Source organism: Emydura macquarii, unplaced genomic scaffold (genome assembly GCF_026122565.2).
Source record: "Emydura macquarii macquarii isolate MOO-44397 ecotype Brisbane River unplaced genomic scaffold, CSIRO-AGI_Emac_v2 contig_2768, whole genome shotgun sequence".
NCBI classification, from domain to species: Eukaryota; Metazoa; Chordata; order Testudines; family Chelidae; genus Emydura; species Emydura macquarii.
The window spans coordinates 1,570,717-1,584,627 of record NW_027132905.1 but is presented as its reverse complement, the minus strand read 5'-3'; the positions used below and the strand labels follow the sequence as shown (position 1 = coordinate 1,584,627).

The following is a 13,911-nucleotide window of genomic DNA, read 5'->3' as shown; positions in this document are numbered from 1 at the left end:
CCTCTGCGATCACCGTCCTACTGTACTGGACCCGTTCATTATTTCATTCACTTTATCCTGTGTGCTAACATGGTTAGCACCTCTCAGTATAATGAGAGGCTTGCAGGGAAACATTAAGGACTTGTCCACACTTCTGACGCTGCACTGGTGCAGCTGCGCCATTGTAGAGCTTAGTGAAGATGCTACCTACACCAACAGGAGCACTTCTCCTAGCGGTATAAGAACTCCACCTCCTTGAGAGGTGGTAGGTATGTCAACGGAAGTCCTCCCATCAACATAGCACTGTCTACACAGGGCGCTAGGTTGGTTTAACTGCATCGCTCCGGGGTGTGGAAAATTCACATCCCTGAGTGACGTAGTTCCACTGACATAAATTAGTAGTGTAGACCAAGCCTAGATTAAAAGCAGATAGCAGCGTTCTGTTCAGTTTCATTATGATGGCTGTGGCACTACGTCTTTTTAATTGTTCATTCACACCAGAAGATGCATCACACACATGCAAAGTATTGTAAGTAGAAAAGGAACGTGTCTACCATGCGCCAGACGTAGACATGTACAAGTGGAATTTAAATTCTCTTTTAGACAAAGTGCAAATGAGCTTTTCTTCACGCATTAATGTAACACTAATTGTTCTGTAACCATTAGTAACCTAGTTTTATTATTTGCAGGATGCATACATAAATAAATGTTGACTATTTTAGTTCTCTAGCATATGAAGAATGAAGTTAAAATATTAATGAAGACATTACCTCAATCACAGAGACTTTAATATGAGTTTCTGAAATTATATTAAGAGTTAATTAAAAAGCTTTTCCTAACTGTCTCTTGTTATGGTCAGATGTTGATGCTAATCTTGTGCAGAATGTATTGAATTCATTACATAGCCAGAGCGTACAGCTATGTGGTCTCAAGCGTCCCAGTAGAGGAACATGTTTCCATATGGCAAAACTCCGCATGACATGGGAGCACAACTTCATTTTGTTTTGGTTTTTTTTTGCTTTGCCATGTCAGACTCAGAGCCTGTAGTTCCATTTTAGGCGCTCACAGCTGAAAAGACAGAATATCGTGTTAGTTGTAGAGAGGGAATCGCTTTGGATGCCCATCTTTTAGTGTTTAGGAGCACCATGGCCACAGGCCAGCAAAAATAATGTGAGAGGCGGATACTTTGTGGATCTGGGCCGGATCCCCAATTGGTGTAAATTCTATTTACATTCGCCAATTGGATATGGTTGCCGTGTGTCATGGCAGCAGGGCTAGCTGTTCCTCTGGCTCCTTCCTGGTCTTGCCGAGTGAAATTCCAAGTCTCTGACCAGTGATATACAGTGACCGCATCTTAAACAAGTGTATTCTTTGTTTTAACTATAGGAACAAAGCATTTAGAGGAAAGGATTTTAAACAACAAACAGTCCATACATAGGCCTGTCTTACTTACAGGCTAACCATCTCTTGATGATGGCTTCAGCCATCCTAACTTCTTTAGACACCTCAGCAGGTGCCTGTGTCAGCCTGGACAGGTCCCCAGCAACTCCCACTTCTCTGAAAAGAGACTTTTATTGTTTATAGTCCAGTTGATCTTCTGGTTCCCAGTATAGCCTCTGTATGGCAGGATGTAGAATCTTCTCAGCTAATAGCTTGGGCATTATCTCTTAACAATCCTGAAGTGTTTATTGTGGAGTGGCTTATCTTGAGCCACTGTTTTCCCCCTTCCTGCTTGTTTTTCCAACAGACTGGTTGATTTAAACATCCCAATAACCCGGTCAACATACAGTATTCATAATTTATTACAAAACAGCTCAAATCTGTCACACCCTGTATGGAGTTGTGCGTCCATATCTTCCCTGGACTCAATGGCGCAGGAAACTTGCCATCTGTCATGTACGGTACCTTCTTCAAGGAGAATCTAAAAAGGAAAAAACGGAGACTATGCGGAACACCCTGTAAATGAAAGAAGTGTTTTATGCAGATATCGGTGTAATCCATTGAATTCAAGTACCCTGCTGAGAGAGACCATATAAATTAGTTTATAAACTTGTTTTTAATTTTTTTGGCAGACTTAGGAAGCCAATTAGTTCAGTAATATATATTCAACTTTAATGGGCAAGTAAATAATTAATGTTATTGCCTTTGTAAATTTAGCTTTTCAGTTATAAATTAACATAATTAAAAGAGTAATGTTTCCGTATGCATTTTACCAGCCAAATTTAAACCAAGCAATTAAACTGTAGGTTTTCCACATCAAATGAGTTGAGCTCATAATGATGCAAACTGTAGACATAAATTTGTTTTTCTTGGTCAGGTTCATTACAAAGACACACAGAAAAATGTTCTGCCATACGTGTAATCAAGTAATACTCAAAGAACCATAAATATATATTTTAACTACCTTGTTATTCATTAAAAAAAGAAAACCAAATGGGTCTGAGACACTCGGTACGTCAGCCTCTTGCATGGAGATAATTGCTAGTGTCTTACTGTAGCAGTCACTGTAAAAGGAACTGGATAAAAGTTATCAGCACGCCCTGTTGGTTTGATTGTGAGGACACAAAGTGGTGCACGTCTTTAGCAGATGTAAATTGCCATAGCTCCATGTACTTAAATGGAGTTGTGCTGATTTGTACCAGCTGAGGATTTGACTCACTATTTTTCTTCATGCTGCCTTATTGCTGCTTGCTTGCTTTCTTGGACGTACATGGGCCGTCCTCCCAAGCCAGTCAGGCTTAGTCAGCAAACACAGCAATCAGGGTTGACTGCAGAAGAAAAGATAGGTAATACGAGTATATCACTTGCTTTCTCTGTAGCTTGAACGTGAGCTAGAAATGGCAACATTTTAGAAGCCACATAGACATCTTCTATAATATTTCTTTATTAAAGCCGGGCATGAGTCTCTAAGTTCAGATCCCGTCTGACCTGGTCCAAAACTCAAGAGAGTTCACATTAGGGGTTTTAGATCCATTTGCTACCGAGGTGAGGGGCCATCTGCAATGTTCAGATCCAGACGTGACATTTTCCCAGATTCAGGAGTATTAGGATTTGGGGTTGTGCTTTGGACCTGTCTAGTTTTTATCTGTGAATTGGGAAACAAAATGGGTGAGATGACTTTAAAAAAAAAATATACCCAAGGACTCCAAATGTGAAAAATAATCTCAGGTCAATCAAAACTTGGGAGCCCACATTGGAACAACAGAGCTACAGACATTTTTAATCTTGCAGACTTTACAGTAATTCATGGTAGACTGAATAGTCTATTTTAACTGCTCCAAATGTTACTAAGAGAGGTATTTGCAAGCTGTTCAAGATTTGCAGAGTTGTAATGAAAAGAGTTTCCTGATGCACAGACACACGTGCATCCACACAAACACGTTAATTGGCATTTCTGCAAGCTGTGATTTCATTGTAATTTTAAAGTACCAGATCCCAGCGGGCAAATTTATCATGGGTGAAAGTTCACTGCAATCAATGGAATTGTACCAGAGGTGAATTTGGGTCAGTTAATTTTATTTTAGTGCTGTTCAGGATGTTTGCAATGTGATGCAAAAATATAGATATTGTCTCCTTCAGTTTTGCAGTATCCATTTGTTTAGTGGTGAATGGATTGAAAAAAGTTCTACCCTGGGAGGAATTTGTGCTAGTTGATTTAAATACACGCAGGGCCATCGTACAGTTTTGACTGTAGAATTGATTTATTTTTCACAATGTCATTTCTAATGTTTAAAAGTATCATTTACAAAAGGCAAAGCTAAATAAGCTCCCTTGAATATTAGCTAATGGGTCATATTTTTAAGGCATTTCCAATTGTGCAAACACCATAAATTGCAGGCACAGTGAACCGCGAGTACAAGTGGGAGAATTTGCCATCTAGTACCTGATTACAGGCACAGTTGGCTTCTGAGTTCTGTTAACTGTGCTTGCAAACGTTCAGGAGAAGAGGTTGTTGTAATGTATTTGCCCCACTGGTTGCAAATTTTTCAGCACTGACTAGGAAGATTTTCTTTTCTGCCTCCCAACACCACCTCTGGAAATGAGTGATTTACATTAATTTTTCATGTAACATCTGCCACACTTAGCTTTGAATGAGAGCTCAGGCGAGTTCTACAAACCGGCCGCAAAGTTCTCATTTCACCAAGCACACAGCTGGATGAGTGGACTTTGTCCTCTCTCAGGTCAAGTTCTGCTGGAATCTAGGGATGTTTTCTAGGTGCTGTCCAACTTAACTCAGATTTCATACAGAGGCCTGGGTCTTGAGACGTGACCAAAGAATACTCTGCATTGTGTGTGTGTGTGTATGTGAGTGTCTGTGTACATGTACTAACAGCCTCAAGAGATTGATGCTAGCAGCTGAGGGTTGCCATGCGCAGGGCAGCCCAGCCATACAGCCTGAGGATGCTGCTTCTCTTGTTCTCTTCCACTAGGGCAATTCCTGTGGCTGGCAAAGCCAGCCTTGCCCCACTGAAGATTGCCCTATTGTGTGGGAGAATTGGGCAGAGAGTATTTCCAATTGCTACCAGCATGTGTTAGCAGAAGAGGCACTGCAGATTTACTGCTTAGGCAGTGACCAGACTGCCTTGCCTTCTGCAAAAATGCTGCTTTATTCCTTTACTATTCACTGAAGCTTTTCATTAGTTAATGCATTAAAAGTAGATATTCTGGGCTGGAAAGCATAGCATGGAACAGAGAGTATGGGGGACAGCAATTATGGAAATCCTAATTCTCATGTTCCACCTTTATTCAGCAATTGCACTTGGTGCCCATCAGCTGTGAAAAGTGCATTGAGAAGGGTTTCCGCCTGCAGAAGTTCTGAAAGCACTGGCTGATCTGGCTCACAAATACTCTATTTCTTTCGTGATGATTCCTTTGGTTCACGTCAACATTCTCCAAATCCTTCAATATTTCCCTAAGACTTCTCTGATGCCCCCCTAGAATTCCTGGTCCTCTCTGGTCCTCTTCCTTGTTCCCCAGCCCTCAGCGGTTCTCACTTCCTCATCTTTCTGATGCTTTGTCGGTTTCCTCTCTCCTGCTCCCCTGTCTCTCTCCTTTTATACTGGTGACTGAAATTAATTCGCTTAAAGTTCCAAAGGGATATGGGGCTTTGACATTGGACTTTAACTGCAACTAGGCTGGTTTTTGTACAAACATTTAAAACAGGACATAGACTGCGGAACTACGTTACAAAAACCTGGTGCGGTATTTTTCAAATTGAAATTATTAATCTCTTTCAGCACATTTTTCAACATCACAGATCAGATTTGTTTATTGTCTGAGACTCTCTTCGCTGTTCTCAGTTCCCCGTTTATGGGTTTGGTTTGTGATTGCTTAATCCCAGTGTTGCACCAGTGTAAAACTGGAGGAATGCACTGGTGAGTCATGGTCTGTGTTTTAGAGTAACCCCAAATGGTTGAAAACTGTAGTTTATCGAATAAAACTTTTGGAAGCTAGGAAAATAATATTTTTTGCCACTCTAGAACTAAAAATTGCGTAAGATGACCTCCTGAGGTCCCTTCCAACTCTAATATTCTATGATTCTATGATTCTATAAGGGAGTGAAACCCTGTTTTGAAAACAAAATCAGAATTCAGGCGTCCAGTTAATGGAGCAGAAGTTTATGCTACGTGTGATTTGAAGTGGTTCGAGATATTAAAAATATTAATCTGAGTTTATAATGGAAAAACCTGCTCAGAGAACGTGGTTCTGAAATAATGGCAATCTGACTACAGTCCATGGGACATTCCATTAAGTCCAGTACATTTTTACCTTCTGTAGCATTTATTCCCATAATTTTCCCAGAGATAAAGATTAAAATTACAGAGTTAAAAAAAGAAGTAACTGGAGAGAGAAATTAAGAGGCATAAACAAGATTTGTTTTCAGGTGACATTTGAAAATCAATGGGGATGCATGTTTTTCATTTATTTATGTATTTATTTTATCAAAAGGCAGGAAAGGGTTCACCTATAACACTGGGACAAAAACCAGGGGGCAGCTAGAGATTTGCTGTGTGGCAGTTTTCTTATTGACAGTATGAGGGGGCCCTCTGGTAACGCTCCCCTTAGTTTCAGTGGGAGGAAAGTTAGATCCCTGGTGACCGGTTTTGAAACTCTCACCTGGAATATGCCAAAAGGAATGTCCGGGAACTACAGAGGAAAAAGTCAAAAGTACAAAAACGGGACAGTGTAGCTGAGGCCGAAATAGAAATCATTGTACCAGCATAGCTAATGAAACATAAATGCTCTGAGGGTAAGTACAACTACAGTGCAGAGTGGGCAGGATAGTAATGCGAAGCTGTGAGGGAGAAGCCGCCTATGGTTATGTGAAGGTTACACGTTAAGCCCCTGATTCTATAATATGAACCACCTGCATGGAATCTAATGCAGGACCTAAGTGTGTTTGAAGGAAAACTGTGACTCATATAGCTATAGAATGGGAAACGTGCCCCTGCATTTATCTTTTAAGGCAGGAGAAAGCTTTAAGTAGCAGGGACAAAACATATCCTATGAAGCCAGTCCAGCTCTCTTTGTGATGCCTGATCTTGTATCCATTTTAGCTAATGGCAAAGCTGTCATTCACTTTGTGGTGCAGGATCCAGCCTTCGATGATGAACTTCTTTTCCATGAATGACTGATGACTGTTTTAGCCGCCAGAATGAATAGTCTTGCTGACGTCTTAGTGGATTACTGTGGTGGTAGTGACCGAAAATGAAGGAGGTGGTTTAGAAGTGGAGAATAAGACCAGGTATCATGAAAAATGGTGTTCCTGGCCAAATAGTAATAAAAAATGAGTGCCGAGTTCTTCTGCAAACCAGCCAATAGGGGCAGATCCATCAGAAATGTAAAAAGTGGATGCCTTTCAAGAACAACTTTTACAACAAGCTGGAGAGAGGGTAATATTTATTTAGTTTAGTTTATGGGGGTTTAAGGTCTGAAAGTTTTTTCTGTTTGAATCTCTTGGCTTGTAAGAGACGTGAGCATGCATCATCTAACACTGCTACAATCACAGGCTGAAAAGTTTAGCTGAAAATTCCTTCCCAATATTCAAAATAATTGTTTCTTTTAAAAAATTATTTCTCAAAGATCTGTATCCGTCTGATAAAACACATTTTATAGGAATATTTTTCTATTATTTGGTGAGGGGGAGGGGGAACAGACAATGGATCAAAGGTTTGTTCTTTGCTTTGTGAATTTCCCAGTATCTCCTTTGGAGGTACTGGAATGAAGAGCCGAGAATGTTCTGTGGATTGTACCTTGTTTTGAACAGATCTAAAGGAGCCAGTTAGTGACACATGTGACGTAGAAAATAAACCTCTGAATTGAACTTCACCGATAGGATTAAGGACCGTTACTTTTATTTTCACTTTCAGTTGGAATGAAGAGAGCCGTCTACACGGGGAGAATACACATATGATCATCATTGTATCTGTGAACATTATCTCACAAAGCATGTTCAAATATGAATCTGTTAGGCCTAGTTGAGATAACTGGAATTATTTTGAAGATCTGGCTGGCTGAGTGCATGTGTTTGGGACTCACCCATGCCCCAGTTCAAGAAAGCACATAAGCACATGTTCTTAAGTCCCCAGGCAGTCAGTGTGTAATACGTGAATCTGCTTTCCCGTAATTCCCCTCTTTATTCCCTTTACTTTCAACTGAACTAATAAAACAAACAATAATGGAACTAGATGCTCAAAGTGCTTAAGTGCTTTTCTCAATAGGGATGGATGTAGACCATGTACTTAAATGCTTTGCTGCACTGGGGCACCAGAGGCCTGTATTGTAAAAGTACTAACAGGACTGTAATAATAATACTTGCTAGTACTGGTTAGTGTTAGAAGTTGGAATAAGGGGAACCTCATTTTGTCTTTGAATCTAGACATGTAGTGCTGTTAATACAGACTCTCTTCTTTCGGAGACACGTTTTTATTTTACATTGCAAATATTTTCAGACTTTTTTTCCCCCTTTTTTGCGGAAGTTTTATTTATTCTTTTGAAACCGTAACAAGCATGTCCGCTGTACCTGAGCAAGGTCTAGACTTGGAAAGTATATGCAGTGAAGTGATTAGAAGAAATCAAATAACAAGCACGGTTAACCAGTGTTCTGATTTCATTTTACCCAGACGCCCTTGGGCTGCACTAAAAAGAGAGCACAGCAGAATCAGAATATCTCATTAGATTCATATCTCTAGATCCTTGTACCATTCCGTTGTTACCTTGCAGCCACATCCTTAATTTAATTAATTTGCAGAATAAGTCAGACTCTGTCCTATCAGACCACGGCACCCCACCAAACATTCCAATTACTTGCTTCCCATTGTAAGGAGACTTCAATTATCTGCACATCTCTCGGATTACAGTGCTGCTGTTCCACCTGCTTTTCTGCTGCAGGGGAAGAGAAAACGCCACAAAACAGTCAAGTATCAGTATTGCTGGAGACGTGTTTTATTTATGTTTTGCACCGAGCTATTATGAATGACACAGTATGGCTGGAAAACGTTGTCTTTGGCGTTCTAAGTGTTATAGTTGGAGAGCTTCCAAAGTTGCAATGCTACCAATTTTTTAACATTAGCCTTCTGGAAGGAGGGATTCAGAAGTTTCATTATATTCTCTTCTTCAGCAGTGCCAACTTTATATTAAATTAAAGGGAGATTGCAATCAGAGATGGAGATGACAGGATTAATTGTTGATATCGAGGCCTTCCTCGAAATAACTGAAGTAGAGGCAGAAGATATGGTGAAATTAAAATTTGGGCTCATTTAGTGTTTGATCCTGCAGGGTCCTGAAGACCCCTGTGAGGTGCTGAGCACCTGCCACTTCTATTAAAATCAGCGGGTGTTGAAGGTGCTTGAGCCAAGTGCCTCTTTGAGTCAAGAAATCCCAAAGCACTTTACAAAACGACGAGTGTAGGTACTGGCTGCATTCGGCTATATCTCACACGCAGCCTTAATCATTAGACCCTGGTTCAGTGAGAAGGAATATTTGCTGATATGCTGGGGTAATCCCGATCTACTTTCAGAAAGTGCTCTGGGATCCTGTTTCCATGTAGACAGGTAGAAGTGACCCTACAAAATGTCTCCTGGTGAGAACGGTGTCTCTACCTGTTCTGCACCCCTGCTGCCCCTTGCCCCACCAGTACTGCTCTGCCATATCAGCCATAGGTGCTGATAAATCCAGCTGTGGTTAAAGAGGAAAATTGAGACTGTGTGTGCCGTCCCTCCTCCCTTCAGTTGCTTAATGTCCAGACTTGCAGTAGAGAGAGAGATCTTGAGTAGTTAGCCAGAGGACACATGGTTCCAGTTATTTTCGAGTCTCCAGATCCCCTCAGTATTTAATCTTTTCCTTGCCCAACATAACTTCTTCAGCTGCAGTTGAGTAGATTGTAATGAATGTTTTAAGAGAAGAGACCAACGGGTACAGATGTGGCTACTTGTCGCAATGGTATATTTGCTTGCAGCATGTTACTCAGCTCCTAGACGCCTCTGCATGCTGTAGAGAGTTCCAGGCAAGGTGTGGTGACTGGTAGCCAAGGGAAGGGGTGGAACCAAGATGGATCTTGAGCTGTATGGATGCAGGGTTGTTTAGTTTTGTATTATAAACGCCTCCTTTTTAGGGATGACGAGGATTCCATGAGCCAGGCAGTCGAAACGTGATCCCGGCGCAGAAAGCGTTCACTTCGGAGAAATGTGCACTGAACAAGTGACTCGTGTTTCTGGACTAAATCCCAGCTGTGAATACTGCGAAACTTTGGGGAAATTCAGGCTTGACTCTAGTTAATCAGTGTGCAGGCTCCAGTAGTGAAGTATTCTGCTGCTTCTGAGCGGAGAAGAACATGCATGTGCTTCTTTATTTTTTGTGTTTATAACTTGAAGACTGAACAAAGACTCCTCCAGATTCCTTTTGTTTGGGGCCCTTGCATAACATTTAATCCAGTGTTTCAGACACTGAATACCGAAGTGTGAACGGGTGGGACAGAAAGTGGTGGATAGTACAGTACATTTGGTGATGCATGTTGTTTTTGGAGGTTGGACAAGGTGGAGTGAGATTTCTGCATGGCATGTTGTACCTGATCAGTTGTACCTGTTGTACCTCATTGGCCACTAGAAGTTATAGTTTATGGATTATTTTCCAGTAACCATAACATGAAAATGTAATCCCAACTATATTGTTGGACAACAATTGTTTCCTTGCCTGCATCCCTATACATCTGTGTAAGAGAAATTCTTCAGATGCAGCCACAGTATGCTGCGTTTGGATCGATGCACTAGCTTACTGCTGCTTGCACCGACCCTGATCGCAGTTTGCATTTAATTAGGCTGTGTGTGGCTGTTCCACGGACGCGTGAAACAGGAGCTGGAGAGATGGGAATTGTAAGCAGTCATTACTTTTTATTTTGACTGGAGTCATTTTTCCCATTGTGTCCTCACCTCCTAGTTCTGAAGTGCAGTGACACTGGAGGATGGAAAACGTGATTATACCCTCCCAGCAGCTGGCTCAGGTGAATACTTGGATGAAATCAGCAGCAGCATTTTCCAGCTCCCTGCTGCTGTGCTCTTATTCCCGGAACAGTAGCGATTAGGCCGAAGGGAAGGTTTCTTCTCTTTGCCAAGAGCTGAAAGCGCACTCCCCTTCTTGCACTGTAATTTATGATCCACCCAGCAGTGCAGGAATTCAGACACAACAGAAACTCTGAGTGCATGCATAGCAGTGCATTAAGGTGCTGTGCCAACTCCTCTTCACCCAGGAATTTTGCTTCAGATGAGCATTGGCAGGCTACAGGAAGGGGCTATCAAAAACCCATCATTCCCAGTCAGAGGCAGGGCTCTCAGACTCCGCTCCCAATGACAATCTAGCCTTGTTGTCGTCTGTTCTTTTGCCTTTCAGCTCCATTGAAAGTAAGGGGAATACATTAAAGAGGGGAATTAGAGTCTTTTTTCCTTTCCTTTGCATTGCAACTTTTAGAAGACAAATGGAAATAATTGTATCTCTGGTCCCAAAGATAAACATCCCTTAAAAGTAGAGGAACTAGGTCTCTCTACTACAGACAGACCCATCTGCAGCGTCAGCCGTTCCTACACCCACGGCATCCACTTCGGCCGCGCATTGCCAGGCTGGTTCTACAAATGCTGTTGGAGGCATCGGCAAGGAATTTAAGATTGGAAGGTGATCAATTTTTCTTCCTCCCCACCTGAGCCTGAGGGATGACAGAAGGGAAGCAGACTGCCTCCCCCTCCCTCCAAAATGCTACCACCTAAAGCCTGTCTCGACGCAGAAATTCACCTATACCAGCAAAGAGAGTCCGACTCTGCCAGCCCGGCTCACGCCGCGCGCAGCCCTGTTGAAATGGAAGGGATTGCTCAGAGCGCAGAGAAGGCTGCACGCTCCTGGGTGTTGGTTCCACAGTAGCTCTGGTTATCATGTGGGATTTTCTCTCGCTGCCGGGATTGACAAAACTGCTTCACCTCCAAGCTGTGTGGGGACACTTTCATCCCTTCACTCCTCTGCCCCCCATCTTCACACACCCCTGGGTTTGCTTTTCCATTGTGGGTTGATGTGAGTTTTCCACATATTTTTAGCCTACCCCGGGGGGAAAAGGGGAAGAGGGACGGATTCTGTGAGTGGATGTTATGGGCACTGTATTTGGGGATTGCTGCTTCAGACATGACCCCTTTGGAGCTGTCTGTACATAGGATTTTTTTGTTGTTTTCTGTTGTTGTTCCTCTTTTTCTTACCATTCCTAGCATAAAACTAGCATCTGCCCATCTTTATGGCAGCCATGTTCAAACTGTGACAGATGTGACCCACAATGTGTTGTCTCAGAAGTCTGGTACAACGGGGTGGCCTGCCCCTTTCAAAGGCCGGGGGGTTGGGGCTAGGGAGCAGTTAACCCTGGTCTGGAGACTAGCCCAGCAGAGAGGTGCTGGGAACCATCCAACCCAGCTGGACAGAATCAAGTGACGGGGGCTGAGGATTCCTAGCCAGGGGATATAACTGAAGGCCCCAGCTCCGTGACGGAGCCTGGGTCCAGGAGAGGGCTGTGGGCACGGAAGGCTGCAAGAGGGCAGACAAGCCCTACAGATGCTCCCTGGGCTGGGGAAGGTCCTGAGCATTAAGCTGCCAGAGGCCAGAGCGCCCCACGATCTATGTGGGGAACAGGGCCTGTTGCTTGATGTTATTGTCCCACGTTCCCTTTTTTGGTGCTGTTTTGAAGAATAAACGGGGCCCTGAGGTCAGGGCAACAAACTGACCTGGGTGTGGCCAATTGTCTGTCCCATGCTGGTGACCGCGTCCACCCAGCTTATACGTGACTTCAGGACGTATTCCTATTGTGCATTTTCTGTCTCCGTTTTCCGCTTTGAGCATTGGCGCCGTTGAGGCGAGGGCACTCCTAAGCTCAAAGCAGGGCAGAGGCCGCGAGGTCCATCGGAAAAAACACCAGGCTGGGATTCAGGAGACCTAGATTCTGATCCTAGCCCTGCCACTGCTTTGCTTTGTGACCTCCTACCCCTTGTATATCTTGTCTATTTAGACCGTTATTTGTGAGGGCAGGGACTGTCTCTTACAGTGTGGATGTAGGGCATCTGTAGCACAGTGCAGCGCTGATATAGGTTTGGGCCTCTAACTGCTGCTCTGACACAAATAACTAATGATAATAATGGGTGGTAGCATTGCTGACTCATTCTTCTACCTGCCTGAGGTGTGATTTCCAGCAAATCACTCAGGCCAAATATTTCAAACCCTGCTGCCTGTAGTTAGGCACCGAAATCTACACATCAGCAGCTGAATCCAAGAGGCCTGATTTTTCGAAGGCGTTGAAAACTCAGTTATGTCACTGGGAGCTGCTGGGCACGGAGCCTTTTTGACAATCAAATCAATTGAGGTGTCTAAATATGGATGTAGACACCTAACTCAGGCAGCCATTTTTGAACATTTTGGCCAACAGTAATTTTTTAGAGATGCCAAAACGTTTCCTTAAGAGCTCTGAGATTTGTGAACGAGCTGCCCTGTAAAAGTGTACTGAAGTGTTGTTTGCTTGAGCTTTTGCCAGTGTTTTTAACTTCAAAACCCTGTAGTTTGAATGATCTGTTCTCTCGGTGAATGACTGTAGTGAATAAGAATCTCCTCTAAAGGTATGCAGAAGTGTCACTGTACTTCTGTGAGCTCAGACACCCAGGCTGGCATTCGTTTCCTGGTTCAGGGGTGCAATTAAAACACCATAAAGCAAGAATAGTTCTGTACCACAGTTCGTGAATTCAAAGATTTCCCTGAAAAGGTGCCACCACACATGATGGATTGTCACAGGCTCTTTGTCCTGGCTTGACATTTCATTGCTATCTCTGATGTCTTATGTTCTGTTCTGAATCTGCCAAACAACTGACCCTAGAATTTAATGCCACACCTTCTTCTCTTTTCTCTTTCTTTTCTGCTGCGGCTCTAAAGAACTGGAGGACACTGCATCATCTTCAGGGACATACAGAAGGCTGAGCTGGAGCCTCTGAGGGACTTAAAAAGGACTTTCAGTTGGTGGTAGCCCGAGGAACTTCCTTTCACTCCAATGTTGCTCTGAAACAAATTGTCTCCAAAATTCGGACCTATCAGGTTTGCTAAGGTATGTGATTTTTTTTTTTTACCTTCGTTTGTTTGCATTCATATATGTTTTCTGAACATCTGTCTGACACTTGTAATGATGGTTCTGCATATTTATCTGTTGGTAAATGCAGCTTACAAACTGTCTCAGTGAATGCCCTGTACTCCGTGATTCAGAGAATACTTTTAAAGGTGAAAGTGCTTTTAAAGTCACTGTCTGTATGAAGTACATTTATATCTCAAGTGCCTTTATTGAATAACGTATTCGTTTATGCCTGTATACAATGACTTCTAATGTAGACTTGTTGATAGGCACATGCATTTTGAAAGCCACTTTGATGTGTT

General features: G+C 42.7%; 1 protein-coding gene across 3 annotated transcripts in view; it reads left to right on the top strand.

Moving 5' to 3' along the window:
- The window catches only part of SGCD (sarcoglycan delta), a 425,473-nt gene that overhangs the window by 154,535 nt on the left and 257,027 nt on the right, over positions 1-13,911 (top strand). For all 3 annotated transcript variants that reach the window (XM_067566452.1, XM_067566450.1, XM_067566451.1), the window contains exon 2: positions 13,420-13,588. The gene's annotated coding sequence lies outside the window, so the exon portion shown is untranslated. The remainder of the gene's footprint in view (positions 1-13,419; positions 13,589-13,911) is intronic.